This window comes from Callithrix jacchus, chromosome 3, assembly GCF_049354715.1.
Source record: "Callithrix jacchus isolate 240 chromosome 3, calJac240_pri, whole genome shotgun sequence".
NCBI classification, from domain to species: domain Eukaryota; kingdom Metazoa; phylum Chordata; class Mammalia; order Primates; family Cebidae; genus Callithrix; species Callithrix jacchus.
The window spans coordinates 66,846,082-66,862,524 of record NC_133504.1 but is presented as its reverse complement, the minus strand read 5'-3'; positions in this window follow the sequence as shown (position 1 = coordinate 66,862,524).

Here is a 16,443-nt window from a genome sequence, read left to right as displayed (position 1 = left end):
TCTCAGATGTTCTGTCTCGGGGGGTTGGGGTTTTCTTTATGAGTGTCTGTTGCTCTGTCCTGCCCAGCTAGGAGGCAGTCTAGTCACTATTTACCTGCCAAGGCTTTGCCCTCTTGGTGTGAGGTCTGCCTTGTTGCTGCAGGCTCTGCCCTGCTGCTGTGGTCTCCGCCCTGCTGCCACAGGCTACGCCCTGCAGCAGAGTCTCTCTGTTGTAGCAGGTTTCCTCAGCAACAGTAGGCTGTGTCAGCAATGGGAGTGTACCTCAGTAGGGGCGGGTTGCCTCAGTAATAACAAACACCCCTCCCCCACTGAGCGGCACCATCCTTGGTTCAGCTGTGCCCGCAGTGAAACTCTGTACCTGGAGCATTTGGAATCGCCGTTTTGTTGGTCCCACTGTCCTGGCCCAATCGCCATTTCCCTGGAATCTCCTTGCCTGGCTCACTGTCCAAGTCCCATTCGATCAGATGGATATGCCAATCTGCCCTCTCAAGTCTCAGACTGCTGGTTCAACAGGACAACCGGACCAGTGTGCTTTGTGCGGAGCGCTGTGGTGTGCTGCTGCGCTGTAGCGCTGGCCACTGGCTGCACCGGCCACTGGCTGCACCACTACGCTGGCATCCTGAGTCTCTTTTATACTTGGGAATTTCCCCATTCTGTGGGCAACAAAAATCCGTCTGGAAATGTGGCCCTGACTCACCCTCCATGTGTTCACTGAGAGCTTCAATCCTGGGTTGTTCTCACCGCGCTCTCTTGAGTCCGGCATGTGCCTTTAATTCCAGCTACTAATGAGGCTGAGGCAGGAGAATTGCTTGAACCAGGGAGTCCAAGGTTACAGTGAGCTGAGATCACCCCACTGAAGTACAGCCTGGAAAGAGACTGTCAAAAAAAAAAAAACACTCAGAAGAATATAGAAAGATGTAAGAAAGGTTGGAATTTTCTAGATTATTGTTGAATGGTTTTGATCAAAATGCTGATAGTGATAGTGACAGTGAAGTCTAGGCCTGGAAGGTGGTCTCAGATGGAGATGAGAAACTTACTGGGAACTAAAGTAAACATCACTCTTACTTTACTTTAGCAAAGAGATTAGTAACATTTTTCCCCTGTCCTAAAGATCTGTGGAAGTTGGAACTTGAGAGAGATGATTTAGGGTATCTGGCAGAAGAAACTTCTAAGCAGCAAAGGGTTCTAGAAGTAACCTGGCTTGTTCTGAAAGCATACAGTCATACACATTCAAAAAGAGATGGTCTTAAATTGAAACTTATGTTTCAAAGGGAAGCAGAGCATAAAAGTTGAAAAAATTGCAGCCTGATCACATGGTAGAAAAGAAAAAAAAAATGACTTGCAGGGGAGAAATTCAAGCTGTCTGCAGAATCTTGCATAAGTAGTGAAGAGCTGAATGTTAATTGCCAAGAGGATTGGGAAAACATCTCCAGGGTATTTTAGAGATCTTCATGACAGCCCCTCCCATCATAGGCCCAGTGGCTGAGGAGGAAAAAATGGTTGTGTGGGCTGGGCCAGGGCACCCCTCTCTGTGCGTCTTTGAGATATGGTGCCCTGTGTTCCAGCTACTCCAGCCCTAGCCATGGCTAAAAGAGGTCATGGTACAGCTCTGGCCATTGCTTCAGAAGCTGCAGGCTCAAAACCTTGGTGGCTTCCATGTGGGTTTTAGGCCTGTGGATCTGCAGAAGACAAAAGTTGAGCTTTTGCAGTCTTCACCCAGATTTCAGAGGATGTGTGTAAATGCCTGGATGTCCAGGCAGAGGTCTGCTGCAGGGGTGGAGGGTTTTTCTTTTTTTGAGATGGAGTTTCGCTTTTGTTACCCAGGCTGAAGTGCAATGGTGCGATCTCGGCTCACTGCAATCTCTGCCTCCTGGGATCATGCAAATTCTCCTGCCTCAGCCTCCTGAGTAGCTGGGATTAGGCATGTGCTAATTTTTTGTATTTTTAGTAGAGATGGGGTTTCACCATGTTGACCAGGTTGGTCTTGATCTCTTGACCTCATGATCCACCCGCCTTGGCCTCCCAAAGTGCTGGGATTACAGGCATGAGCCACTGCGCCCAGCCCAGGGGTGGAGTTTTTGTGGAGAACCTCTGTTAGGACAATACAGAGGAGAAGTGTGTATTTGGAAACCCCATGCAGAGTCACCACTGGGACACTACCTAGTGGAGCTGTGAGAAGAGGACCCTGTACTGTAAACCCAGAATGGTAGATCCATTGACACTTCACACTGTATACCTGTTAAAGACACAGACAGTCAATTCTAACCTGTAAAAGCAGCCACAGGTACTTTACCCTGCAGAGCCCCAGAGGCAGAGCAGTTCAAATCCTTGGGAGCCCACCTTTTGTATCAGTGTGCCCTGAATAGGAGACATGGAGTCAAAGGAGATTATTTTAGAGCTAAAGGTTTAAAGACTAACCCACTGGATTTTTGATGTGTATTGGACCTATAGCTTCTTTGTTTTGGCCAATTTCTCCCTTTTGGGATGGTGGCATTTACCCAAAACCTGTACTCTCATTGTATCTTGGAAGTAACTTACTTGTTTTTTTTTTTTTTTATAGGCTAATAGGAGGAAGGGACTTACCTAATCTCAGATGAGATTTTGGTCTTGGACTTTTGAGTTGATGCTGGAATAATTTGGGACTTTGGGGGACTGTTGGGAAGAGATGATTGACTTTTAAATATAAGATGGATGTGAGATTTGGGGGGGTGGGCAGGGCAGAATGATATCTTGAATTGCAACCCCCAAGTGTTTAGGGAGCATCCTGGTGGGAGGTGGTTAGATCAAGGGGACACTTTTCTCCATGATGTCCTTGTGATAGTAAGGGAGTTCTCATGGTATATGATGGTTTAAAAGTGTAGCACTTCTTCTTGCTTTCTCTCTCTCCTGATGCCGTAAAAGATGTGTCTTGCTACCCCTATGTCTTCTAGCATCATTATAAGATTTCCAAGGCCTCTCCATCCATTTGGAACTGTGATTCAGGTAAGCCTCCTTTCTTTTTCAGTTACCCAGTCTCAAGTTGTTTTTTAAAGCAGTGTGAAAATGGACTAATACAGGTAGCATGATGCCTCCAGCTTTGCTCTTTTTGCTCAGGATTGCTTTGTCTACTTGGTGTCTTTTGTGGTTGTATATAAATTTTAAAATTGATTTTTCTACTTCTTTGAAGAATGTCATTGGTAATTTTAATAAAGGTTGCATTGAATCTGTAGATCAAATTTGGCTCTATTGCCATGTTAACAATATTAATTATTTTAATCCATAATAATAAAATATCTTTTAAATTTGGCTTCTTCTTCTATTCCTTCCACCAATATTTTCTAATTGTTTTTGTATAGATTTTTCATTTCTTTGGATAAATTGATTCATAGGCATTTTATATTCTTTGTAGCTATTACAAATGGGATTGCTTTCTTTATTTCTTTTCAGAATGTTCACTGTTGGTATATATAAATGCTATTGATTTTGTATGTTAATTTTGTTTTCAGCAACTTTACTGAATTAATGTTTTAGTTTTAAGAGTTTTTTTTGTGGATTCTTTAGGTTCTTCTAAATATAAAACATGTCATCTGCAAGGAAAGCTAATTTGAGTTATAGCTTTACAATTTGAAGGCTCTTCATTTATTTTTTTTTCTCTTGCTTAATTGCTTTAACTAGAACTTCAAGTATGGTGTCGAATAAAGGTGATGAAACAAGTCATCTTTGTCTTGTTTCAGATCTTAGATAAAAAGTTTTCTGTTTTTCCATGTTTAGTATAATTTTGAACATGGGTTTGTCTGAGGTCCTTGAGGACTATATATAGCCTGGATGTATGTTTTTTTCTATATCTAGTTTGTTGAGAGTTTTCATATAAAGGGATGTTGAATTTTATCAAATGCTTTCCAGAATCTATTAAAATGATTATGAGTTTTTGTTCTTGGATTTGTTAATGTTATGAATCATATTTGTTGATTTGTGTATGTAAAACCATGCCTAAATTTACAGGATAAATCCTAGTGGATCATGATAAGTAATCTTTTAAATACGTTGTTAAAATCCAGTTTGCTAGTATTTTGTTTAGGATTTTTACAACTATGTTTATTAGTGATAATGGCCTATAGTTTTATTGATTTTTTGTTATGTCCTTGTCTGTTTTTTTTTGTGTCAGAATAATGCAGGCCTCATAGAACAAATTTGGAAGTATTTCCTTTTCTTATTTTTATTTTGGAGTGGATTAAGTAGAATTGGTTTAGCACTTCTTTAAATGTTTGGTAAAATTTAACAATGAAGCTATCTGGACTTGGTCTTTACTTTGAGGGGAGAGTTTTTTTGATTTTTTTTTTTCTGGGAAAAACTCATGTTTGAAAAGCTGCTTTTCTGGATACAGTATGTGCAGAAAGTAGTGTGTTTTCTTTTTGCATTTTGAAAATGTCACATCACTCCCTTTTAGCCTGTATGTTTCAGTCGAGAAGTCTGTTGTCAGATGCATTGGATCTCCATTATATGTTATTTGCTTTTAAAAAATCTTGTTGATTTTAGGATTTTGACCTCTAAGAGTTTGATTATGATGATAATCATAATCATGATAAGAAACTTCTGGGAATTAAAAGAACTTGTTCTAACCCAATGTAAAGAAACTAAGAACTTTGAAAAAAGGTTTGACGAAATGCTGAAAAGAATAGACAATATAGAGAGGAATATAAATGAACTAACGGAGTTGAAAAATACAACACGAGAACTTAGTGAAATATGCAAAAGTTTACATAGCAGAATGGATCAAGCAGAAGAAAGGATATCAGAGGTCGAAGGCCAACTTAATGAAATAAAACAACAAGACAAGAATAGAGAAAAAAGGATGAAAAGGAATGAGCAAAGTCTCCAAGAAATATGGGACTATGTGAGAAGACCCAATCTACGTTTGATTGGTGTACCTGAATGTGATGGAGAGAATGAACCCAAGCTGGAAAATACTTTTCAGGATATTATCCAGGAAAATTTTCCCAATCTAGCAAAGCAGGACACTATTCAACCCCAGGTAATACAGAGAACACCACAAAGATATTCCTCAAGAAGAGCAACCCCAAGGCACATAATCGTTAGATTCACCAGGATTGAAATAAAGGAGAAAATACTAAGGGCAGCCAGAGAGAAAGGCCAGGTTACTCATAAAGGGAAGCCTATTAGACTTACAGCAGATCTCTCAGCGGAAACCCTACAAGCCAGAAGAGAGTGGGGGCCAATATTCAATATACTTAAAGAACAGAACTTTCAGCCTAGAATCTCATATCCAGCCAAACTAAGCTTCACAACTGAAGGAAAAATAAAATCTTTTATGAACAAGCAAGTACTCAGAGATTTTATTACCACCAGGCCTGCTTTACAAAAACTTCTGAAAGAAGCATTATACATAGAAAGGAACAACCAGCATGAGCCTTTTTAAAAATATACCAAAAAGTAAAGAGCATCAACATAAAGAAGAATTTACATCAACAAATGGATAAAATAGCCAGTTAACATCAAATGGCAGTAACCCTAAATTTAAATTGACTAAATCCCTTAATCAAAAGATACAGTCAAAACCTAATGGTATATCCAAAGATACACAAAGACTCAAAACAAAGAGTTGGAGAAAAATTTACCAACCAAATGGAGAGCAAAAATAAATAAATAAACAAAAAGCATGAGTTGCAATTCTCACATTGGATAAAATAGATTTCAAAGCAACAAAGATACAGTGGTAAAAGGATCAATGCAACAATAAGAGATCTTAATACCCAGATACATAAGACCCATAATGAGATTTAGACTCAACGAGACAGAAAATTAATAAGGATAGCCAGGACTTCAACTCAGATCAGGAACAAGTAAACTCAATAAATATTTATAGAGTTCTCCATTTTAAATACACAAAATATTGACCGGCCATTATTAATACCCATTTTTAGAATGAAGCAATATTCCTGTTCTCTCTCCCTCTTTTTCTTCCTCTTTCTTCCTCTCCTTCTCTCCTTTTTTTACTTTTTAACATCCTAGTTCCTCACCTCTACTCAATACATTCCTCTGAACACCTGATTCCTTTAAAAAATTTTTTTTTATTTTTTAAAAATAAGTTTTCTACCTTTTGATGTTGTTTAACTCCCTGCTGAATGGCAAATATTCTTAGAATTAATCTTTTGATGTAATTTTCTATATCTTGTATGCAATCTTCATTTCCTTTCATTCTTTCTTTCTTTTTCCAGCTCTGACTACATATTTTTAAATCTGTCTTGAAGTTCACTGTATTTTTCCTCTGCTTGATACTATGGTGCTGTTGAAAGCATCTAGTAAATCTTTCAGTTTAGTAAAATTATTTATCAGTTTCTAGATTATTGTTTGTTTTTTTATCGGCATTTCAATCTCTTAGTTAAATTTCTCTGATAAATTTCTGAGTTGCTTTCCTTTGTTATCTTGGAGATTGCTGTTTCCTTAAGGCTACTCTTCATTTTTTTTCTCAGAGAGCTCATATATCACTATCTTATTAAGGTCATTCACTGATTTCTTGCTTTGTCTGTGTGGGGAGGTCATAGTTCCCTTTTTGTGGTTGTTTATTGTGGATGTCATTGTATTAAAGATTGAGTTATTTATTAGAATCTTCTCAGTCTGGATTTTTAAAAATTTATTTATTAGATATTTCTCCTAGTTCATGGCTTCCTTTTCAGCACCAGATCACACGTCAAGCCCTGGTTTGCCTCATCTTAGGTAAACAATTGGATCACTGTTTGTCCTTAGTGGATGAGCTCCCAAAGGGTATATTCTAGAAGTGTGGGCAGGCTGAGTAGAGTTTCATGCCCAGGAGACCTGTGGAATATACCTCTTACCTGGTGCTTCTGAAAAGCCACTCTGATTTTATGTCTCCTTTAGCCAAGTTACAGATCAAAATTTCCAGGCCTGAAATGGTAGTTCCACCTACTCCCATTGTCTCTGGGTATCCTCAGGAATAGTTCTCCCTTCAGGTATTTGTGATGCTTTCCATGGGTAGAAGCAAGGACAAGTCTTTTTTTTTTTTTTTTCAGAGAACTCAAAACAGAGGAGTATCTCACCTCTTCCAGAGTAGAAACAGTGATTTGGGAGAGATTTTTAGTTCACTTGGTGTTGGGAAGATTCAGGGAAGGGGTACAGTGGACATGTAAATCTGATTCACTTACCATCTGCTCATTTTTTTTCTTGTCTCTGTGACTTTGAGAACTGCCTTATTCTTGTATTTGAATTCTGAGATACTGCTGGTGATAAACTCCATACTATGTATTTGTTTTTTATATTTTCTGTTGGTAGAAGTGAAGTCAGCTTTTTTCTATGCTGGCATTTGAAAACTGGAAAAGCCTGAGATGTTATATTTTTTGTTGAGGCTTTCTATTTTTTTTTGTTATTTGCTTCAATTGTTCTTATACTTTTTTCTTAAAGCTATTTACGATGGCTGCTTTAATAGTCATCAAATAATTATATCATTTCTGTTATCTTGGTGCTATCATTGTGAATTTTCTATATATAAAATTTTATTCTAATAGATCTTGATTCTTGGTATGAGTGATTTTCTGTTGAAACCTGGACACTTTGATATTATTTTTGAGAGTTTGTTTTAGATTTATAACTCATTTTATCTGGTTTTCTCTGACACTGCTCAGGCTAGGGAAGTGTATGTACTGCCTTGTATTGCCAGCTGGGGGTACAAATCCTGGCTTTTACTTGGCTTTTTGAAAACTGAACATAGAAACTTCCTATTTCAACTGGGCAGAGGTGTAAACACCATCTCCCTACAAGGTCTCCAGTGATACCATGGTCGTGTGGTCTTATTATCACTAGCAATAGTGAACGTTCCAGCATCTCACATGGCATTCCCTAATACCATTCTGGTGGGAGTATTGGGGACCCTCTTTATAGCTTCTTGAAGATTAAAATCTAGGCTTTTCATTCATCTTCAATGGCTTTGATGGTGTTTATGGTCATAGGACCACAGGGGTGTGTGTGTGTGTGTGTGTGTGTGGCTGGAATAGAAGACTTTCTGTCAAAACTTTTCTGTATTTCTTGGCTGCCCCTTTGTGGGTCACTTGTTCAGAAAGAACAGGCTTTTGTTGGGCATTTTTGCCTCTGACCATTGGTGTTTCTGAGTTGTTGACTTATTGAGCTCCAAGTCAGGGATATTTGCTGTAAAGAAAAATCTGGAAAGTTTAGAACCACCTTACGTCAAGTGTCACAAAGTCCCTAGTACTGGTCTACTTTTTTCTCTCCACATTTCAGAGTATTTTTTTTTTTAATTTGTTTTGTACTTAAAGTTCATGGTTTTTAGTTGTACTCAGCAGGAGAAATATCAATATGTACTCAATCTTTCTAGAAGCAGAAGTCTGCCTTAATATTTTTATTTTTAAAAAGTTAGGATCAAAGATAAAATTATAAAATTAGACATTTATATACACAAGAATAAAATATTCTTAAAAGCAGTCTCTCTTTCAGTCTCTCTCTTTCAATTTGTCTCTCTCTGTGTTCATATCTATGACAGTGACATTTAAGCTACTGATCTATCATTTGTCATTCTTTATTCATATATATTTTTATTCACATCAATATTCCTATCTACATCCACATCTTCATTTATACTCCATTATACTCCTACCCATAACTTATCATTAACATTTAGAGTAAATACTTTTCATTCCTTATATACATAGGACAAATGAGACTTCTAATTGTAATTGATTTTATACATGGATTCTTTAATGCATCTCTGCTTTGTATGCGAAACTAATGGAAAAGCAGTTCATTTTGGAATATAAAATGCCCTCAAGGTTATATATAAATTTGCATTTATCACTTATTTACATATTTAACAACTATTTATTAACGTTCTTTTGAACAAGATACTGGTATGAACCAGACGTCAGTGTTATGTAAGACAGATACAATGTTTTTTTCCCATGGAATATATATATTATTTTATTGATATGCATATTTTGTGTCCTTTTTCTATGCACCTAGAAATGCTTTCCTGCAAAAGCATACACACATACACATACACACACGGACATAATTAAGGTGGAAATGAATGTTCTAATAGAAGATTCTGTTATTTGCCAAGGTTTGAAACTGCTTAAGTTAAAAGTGCAATTTTTCCTGATTGACTAACGAGCTAGTGAATACTCAACTTTATAATCCCTTCTGGAGTATGGCTTAGTTTCTGACCCAGGATGCCTCGTGTTTTAGCTCTGGTTTTAGAAGTACAGAATATTCCAAAGTATTTTTAAGTTTTCAGAGATAGTAGAAGTACAAATTTAGGCTGAATGACCTTTCTAATTGAAATGAAAATGCTATCTAATTCTTTTTCTCTCTCTTCCTCTCCCTCTCTCCACACCCCAGGGATCTAAGTATATAAAATAAAATGTGTTAAACATAATTTTTCACTAATAGGATATGTTCTTTATTTTATTGTGTAGTAGTGTTTTGTTTTTTCTGAGATAACACAATTTTGAATTATATTTTATGATCTGGAGACTAATTTAAAAGTCAACCGTATAGACAATATGCTTCTCAAGGACAGAAACTATCTTTTATTTGCTCTTTTATTACCAGTTTCTTTCAACGTGACTCATGCTCATTTTTTCAACAAAATATTATCCGACAACCATTATGCCTTAAACTCTATTTACTGCTGTCAATATAGTGGTGACAATATATATGATGTCTCTCTTTTCATTTTGCTAAGTAAGGCATGAGTGAAGAGGTAGGGTATTAAGTAAATTAAAAAATAAATATTTATTAATTACAAATATGTCAATGGCTTTATAGGAAAAAAAATGATGACAGAGAGAGATTTGAAAATCTAGTTTGGTTATTAAGTGAGTATCTTACTGATTAGACAGAGGTTGGGTAGGCTGGGCGAGGTGGCTCATGTCTGTAAACCCAGCACTTCGGGAGGCTGAGTCAGACAGATCACCTGGGGTCAGGAGTTCCAGATCACCCTGACCAGCATGCAACCCATCTCTACTAAAAATAGAAAACCAGCCAGGTGTGGTGGCATATGCCTGTAATCCCAGCTACTTGGGAGGCAGAGGCAGGAGAATTGCTTGAACCTGAGAGGCAGAGGTTATGATAAGCCTGGACTCCAGCCTGGGCAACAAGAGTGAAACTCCATCTCAAACACATACACACACACACACACACACACGAACAGACAATGGTTGAGTCAAGAACTGAATGCCAGGAAGGAGCCAGCATGGATCTGGTGGCAGAGTGTTCCCACCACACAAACATGAAAGGCAGGAGTGGGAGCATGGTGACTGAGGACCAAGTGGGAAAATTCAAGGACAGAAAGAAAAATATTTTAGAGAGAGAGGAGACTAGTGCCCTGCAGTGTGCCAACATCTCCATTACATTTATCAGGCACAAAATAACTTCTCAACAAATCTTTAAGAATTAACATTTATACTCAAGAGGTAGTCAGAAAAACTTGATTTACTTTTTGATCACTGTTTGTGTATGCAATGATAAACTAAAATACCATAAGCAATAATTCAACCCTTGATTGTATATGTATAACATCAAACTTAAATATTCCATCTTTTCAAACTGCTTAAAGTCCTCCAATTATATTAATAATTTGTTTCAAAATGAATATTGAGTGAATCCACTATACGCCATCATATAGTTGGGAGACACTAAATTAATAGCTATCTATCTAACTCAAACTTTATTCATTCAGTCCTTCATATATTGATTCATTTATTGAATTTTTTTAACTGTCGAATGAGACAGGTGCCAAGCAATTCTGTACATATTTACTCAATTTTTTCAAACTGCCTTTATCTGCAGATGGAAACAAATTGCACTCAAATGTCTTTCAAACTTTCATTTACTTGAGAAGAGTGTTGTGAGAATATTCTACATTAGGCTTTGATATGCTGCTTTATAGTCCTTCTCTTCTTATTCTTAAATTTTTTTTTGTATAAACATAAATGATTCCTTAATGCTATGTTGGGGATAGCTCTAGTGGAAGACAATTAGCAATGCATGGTGCTATAACCTTTATTATGTCGCTTAGTGAGCCTTGCCTTTAGTTGACTGGTGAAGATAGGGGTAGGCTGCATTCATATCTTTTTGGCCTGCTCTGCCTCTCTAGCACAGACAAGTTGGGAAGGGAGGGATCCCTAACAACGGTCATGAATGGTCATGGAATTCCAACATGAAAGAGGTAGAGAAAGGCCACTACTTGTTGAAATCTATCTTAGACACACACACACACACACACACACACACACACACACACGTGCGCATGCGCACACAATCACATGCGCGCGCGCGCACACACACACACAGTGCCAGAGAATCTTTGTAAAACATTACTATGCAACTAAAGCTTTACATTCATAGTTCTGCCTCTATTGCGACCCGAATCTACCAACCTCTCTCCCTCCTGGGCTTCAGAGCTATGCTTTTTCACTCCTTTTATGCACTCCAGCTGCGGTTTTAATGCCTGTGGTTCCACAAAGGGTGACTTGGAAGCTTTATAAACCCCCTGTGAGATTGTTATTTTTTTATATCCAAAGGTAATGGTTGAGTCTCTGAATTAGTAACCTACTGACTGGCACTCAGTCAAGTTTCTTAAACGGCTGCTGATAATTCTCACAATCGTAAATGGTCTCGTGCAGATTTCAGTGGTTAATAGTTATACTTTGCTTTCTAATTCCCCTTGGTTTAAAAAAATTAGTTTCCTATATTACAAAGAATGTGGGACACAGACTAAAGGTAGGAAGTTTAATACATATTGCATAATGAGTTTAATACATATTGGGGATACATAGGTCCTTCAAGCTATTGAAATTTAAAGTGTTTTAATTCTTTGTGAGTAGATTGGAGTCACTCACTGATGGAAGTTGATGGTTACAGCGGTGCCCTTTCAGTTTCACAATTTCATGTGTGTGGAGTGTCACCTAGTTAATTTCTTATTCTAGACTACATGTAATCACAGGAAAGAAATCATTCAGAAACAAAATGATAAAAACTGCTCTATTACTCGTGATGCTGTGCAAAATCAAGAATAAAGGCAGATACTCTTTGTTTTGTCTCTTGTTTGCATTGGTGTTTTGATTTTCTTCAAATAACTCTTGAAGTTTTATTTCACTATCTTCTGATATGACATGACAATTTATGGAAACTAATTTAAATAAATAACATGTCTTTACACCATGAATCTAGTTTATAAATAATTACTTGTAGGCTTAGAAAGTAACACTATAAATTTCCATGTTTTAATTGCCAGGAATTTGTATTCCTTTAGGATCTTTTTTTCTTATGTGAACGCACTGCTAATAAATTGGTGATTTTTAAATATACCAGGCCCTTAAGAAGAACAAGGAAAAAATTTCACTTTAGACAGAATTGATCTAAGTGAGGATTCTCAGGAAAGACCGTGTCTATGAATATTCTCTAACTATCTATAATCCAGGAAAATATCATTGTTCTACTTTGCCATTCCTTTCGATTTGAACTTGAAATGTGTCTAGAAACTCCCCACTTAGGGCATTGTTAATCCGGAACTTTGAAGATGTCGGTGAGCTGCAGTGTTCAGGTTAATTTTTCCTCGAAATTTTTCACAGGAAGTGAAGCATCGTGAAGTCAGGTCTGATGGTAAGACATACTTGAGAAAGGGAGGAATATGTCTAATCTCAATGCTCCATAAGGAATATGAGGGATGAAAATCAAGGAGGAGATTGAAAGGGGAATTAATATTACTATTGTCATTTCCAACCAAAAACAAATTATAATTCTGCCTATAATAATAACTGAACTTCTCTGTAAAAGTGGAGAAAAACAAAAACTTAGAAAATAGATTTGTGTGCTCCGTTCTCCTTTACAGATTCTACAGACAGCTACAGAGTCCTGTCATTCATGTTAAAATATATTTTTATGCCTGGCATAAAAATGGGTGGAATTTGATGATTGCTGATTGCCATTCTTAACTTTTATTTTCAAGGAGGAAAAAAAAAATCAGTAGCTTCAGAAAGAGGTGACAAGGTTTTGTTCTTCAGTTGAAACGAGGCTACTGTGTAGTCAAAAAAACAAAAACAAAAACAAAAACAAAAAAAAAACAGAGAATAAAAGAGTCAATACTATTTTGAATTTCCATGGCAAGAAAATTTTTGCTATTCTTGGTTGAAACATCTCAAATGAAAGATAGAGTACAAAATTTTAGAGTAGCATTATTTTTCTAGCATTATTTATGCATCATTAGTCTACTTCAAAACTTAATGAGGATAATCCATATAAACTAAAGTCAAGGAAACAATACAGAGTTGCTTTAAACTACATATTCTATTCTTACAATGTTCTTCTCTAGCCAATACTAGAACTTGAAACAAGAACAAGAAGTACTTCTTAGCAGGGTTAGAAAATTATAGAGAGAGATTAGGGATGATTTCAGTAAAAATCACTGTGCCAACAATAGATATTTATTGCATTTTGCGATGAATCATCTTTATATCTGGGCTTCTTATCTAAATCTCATAAAATTATACATTGACTTCTGAAACTTAGAGAGGCAACACCAAAAGAAGCTTACATAAAAATGGAGAGTGCTTTTACTTGTACCCTGAGTACCACAATAAAAAGGTTTAATTCTAATTTAAAACAAGTAAAAATATTATTGTAATTCCCTCTCGCTTTCAATAAGTAATAAATATTATTTTGCAATATCATTTTAACTTTCCCCATAATAAATAACATTTATCTCTTTATCAAAAGAAATGGCTTTATGAATTACAACTGAACACTAAAAAAATACTTCATAAAATGTAGGTTCTACATCTTCTATAAGGATTGAAAAGTGAATCTTGTAGCTGTAGATGAGCCATTTAAGATTATAAATGCAATTTAAATTGCAAATGTAAACTATCAGAAGGAAACACCTGTAAGTTTTCAACCAGGCATCCTCTGATTTTTAACTAAATCAATAAATTGTAGCAGGACAATGAATTTGCACCACCCAATCCAAACAAATAAGGACTATCTCCTTATTATCATAAAAGCAATAAAAACCACTTGCACAGCATTATTCCCTTAATTTGTCTTTCACTCTGCACCATAAAGATAACAAAATGCTGCATTTCAGAAGAAGATATTGTTTCGCTCTGTGTATTTTTCATCACTGAAGTCTAGAGAGTATTGTTTTCTAATTTGTTGATGGAATCCATCAATTAGAATTAGTCTAAATGATGTGGGAGGATAAAGACAATGGATATGAAGAAGAGAAATGTGTAGCATGAATTAATGTTGCTTTATGGTACTTCTCATTGGATTCACACCTGAGCTTATCTGATGAGTAATAATTTGTGGTTATGTCAGAGTTGGGGAAGGAGAATGTGGTTAAAGTCATCTGATTAGAGACACTCATATAAAGAAAGATGGAATCAACCTCTGTATTGAATGGTGATTAAAAATTCCTGTATATGAATGTTATTTTTAAATAGCTGATACTATCTTTAGATCCTTGGCCTCAGTGTTAGCTGAACAAAACTTTAAGTACTGTCTTCCACTAACAAACTACATAACGTGGAGACATTCACGAAAGTGAAAGTTATGAATCTTTATGTTATCTACTATGAGAAGACATCTGTATTTTCATCCATCTTTAAGACTCTGGGATTCTAGGTATTCTAATAGATGGTTATAGAGGTGGCCAAAGTTCACTACTTGCAAGTCCTGATTACAAGTGTTGACTGCCCTTTCTATTGTCATGGAGATGTTCTCATTTAAAAGTGGAAATGATTCTGGTGTGGTTCTCTAAATTGGAAAGTTTGGAGAGGTGCTTATAGTAGAGATTGGAGTGAAACTTATCACTACCAAATTTAAAATATTTTCCCATTGCCTTAAGTTCTAAACCAGAAAACTTATCAGTAGTAATGAAAATGATCAAATAATTCTTTCATGCAGTACATAATTGACGTTCAAGTTTGGAGCAGTCTAGAATATCTTGGGTATTTTGTCTGTAAAACAAGAGTTTATAAAAAGAAGAGTATCATTGGTGAGTAAGATAACAAAACTCTGGTTTTGAAAAAGTAAGCAAAGATGGGGAAAAACAACTTTAAATGCTTGGTAAACCCATATAAGGTCCAAATTAAGATAAAATATCTGTCTATGTAGATCCTTTCAGCATAGCCCACACGTAAAACAAGAATAAATATAAACAAAATTTTGACCAAATTAAAAAAAATCATTGTGTGCAAACAATGCTATTCTTTATTCATTATATCTTAGCATAGACCTTTTCTGGACCACAAATAGTTCTTAATTTATAGCACAGAGAAAATTATTCATAAATACAAATAAAACAAATATATACTTGAATTTAGCAAACAAATTAGACCGTCATCCTGCATTTTTACATATCATGTCAGTAATCTGTGGATTATGCCATTATTTCAGAAAAGAATGGTAAGTTTTGTATATTTTAAATTTATCAAAAGAACAAAAATTTCTATTTCAACTAAGTTTGGAAGTATAATTAAGTCAGTCAGATTGAAATAAAACAGTAAAATTAAAATAAAGCTTTTCCTGCCACCCTGTAAGTCTGAGATTTTTAATTAATCTTTAAAATGTAGTTTGCTTGTAGTTGACATTTTATTTACAGAAATAAACAAAATATTTAAGCCTCTGATAATTTGCATATTTTCCCCATGAAAGATTCTTTTGGCCTTAAAATGGTAAAAAATGAATACAAATATGATTTAGCTCTTTTGTAATTAAAATAAATGTTTCTCTTTCTTGTTGCTTTACTTTTAAGTAAATTAAAACTTAATATACCATAAACACAAAGAACTGGGGAATTAATTGTCTTTAAAATATAGCTCAGAAATTATGAAGTCTGAGCTAAATGGTTTCCACTTTCCCAATGATCCTGTTTGAAATTTTAGAAACATTCCATATCATAGTCATAATAAAGTATGAATAACATCATGGACACCCTTGGAATTATAAATTTATCAGTATCATATAATGTATAATCTGGGTCTTATTTCTTTGGGAAGGATCTATAGATATTTAGAGGTTTATTGTAAAATTGTCATTGTAAGTAAATTATAAAATAGTGTATTATATCCACTTGGTTCACATAATATAAAGGAATATAGCTTATGTTACCATATCATGATTTTTATGTGAATATGCTTAATTTCTTATATATATATAGGTATGAAGAATACTTTTGAGGAAAACAAATATATCTTTTTTTTTCTCTCTCTCTTTTTGAGAGGGAGTCTTACTTTGTCATCCAGGCTGGAGTGCAGTAGTGCGATCTCGGCTTACTGCAACCTCTGCCTCCTGGGTTCAAGTGATTCTCCTGCCTCAGCCTCCCAAGTAACTAGGACTGCAGGTGTCTACCACCATGCCAGATTTTTTTTTTTTTTTTTGTAATTTTGTAGAAATGGGGTTTTACCGTATTGGCCA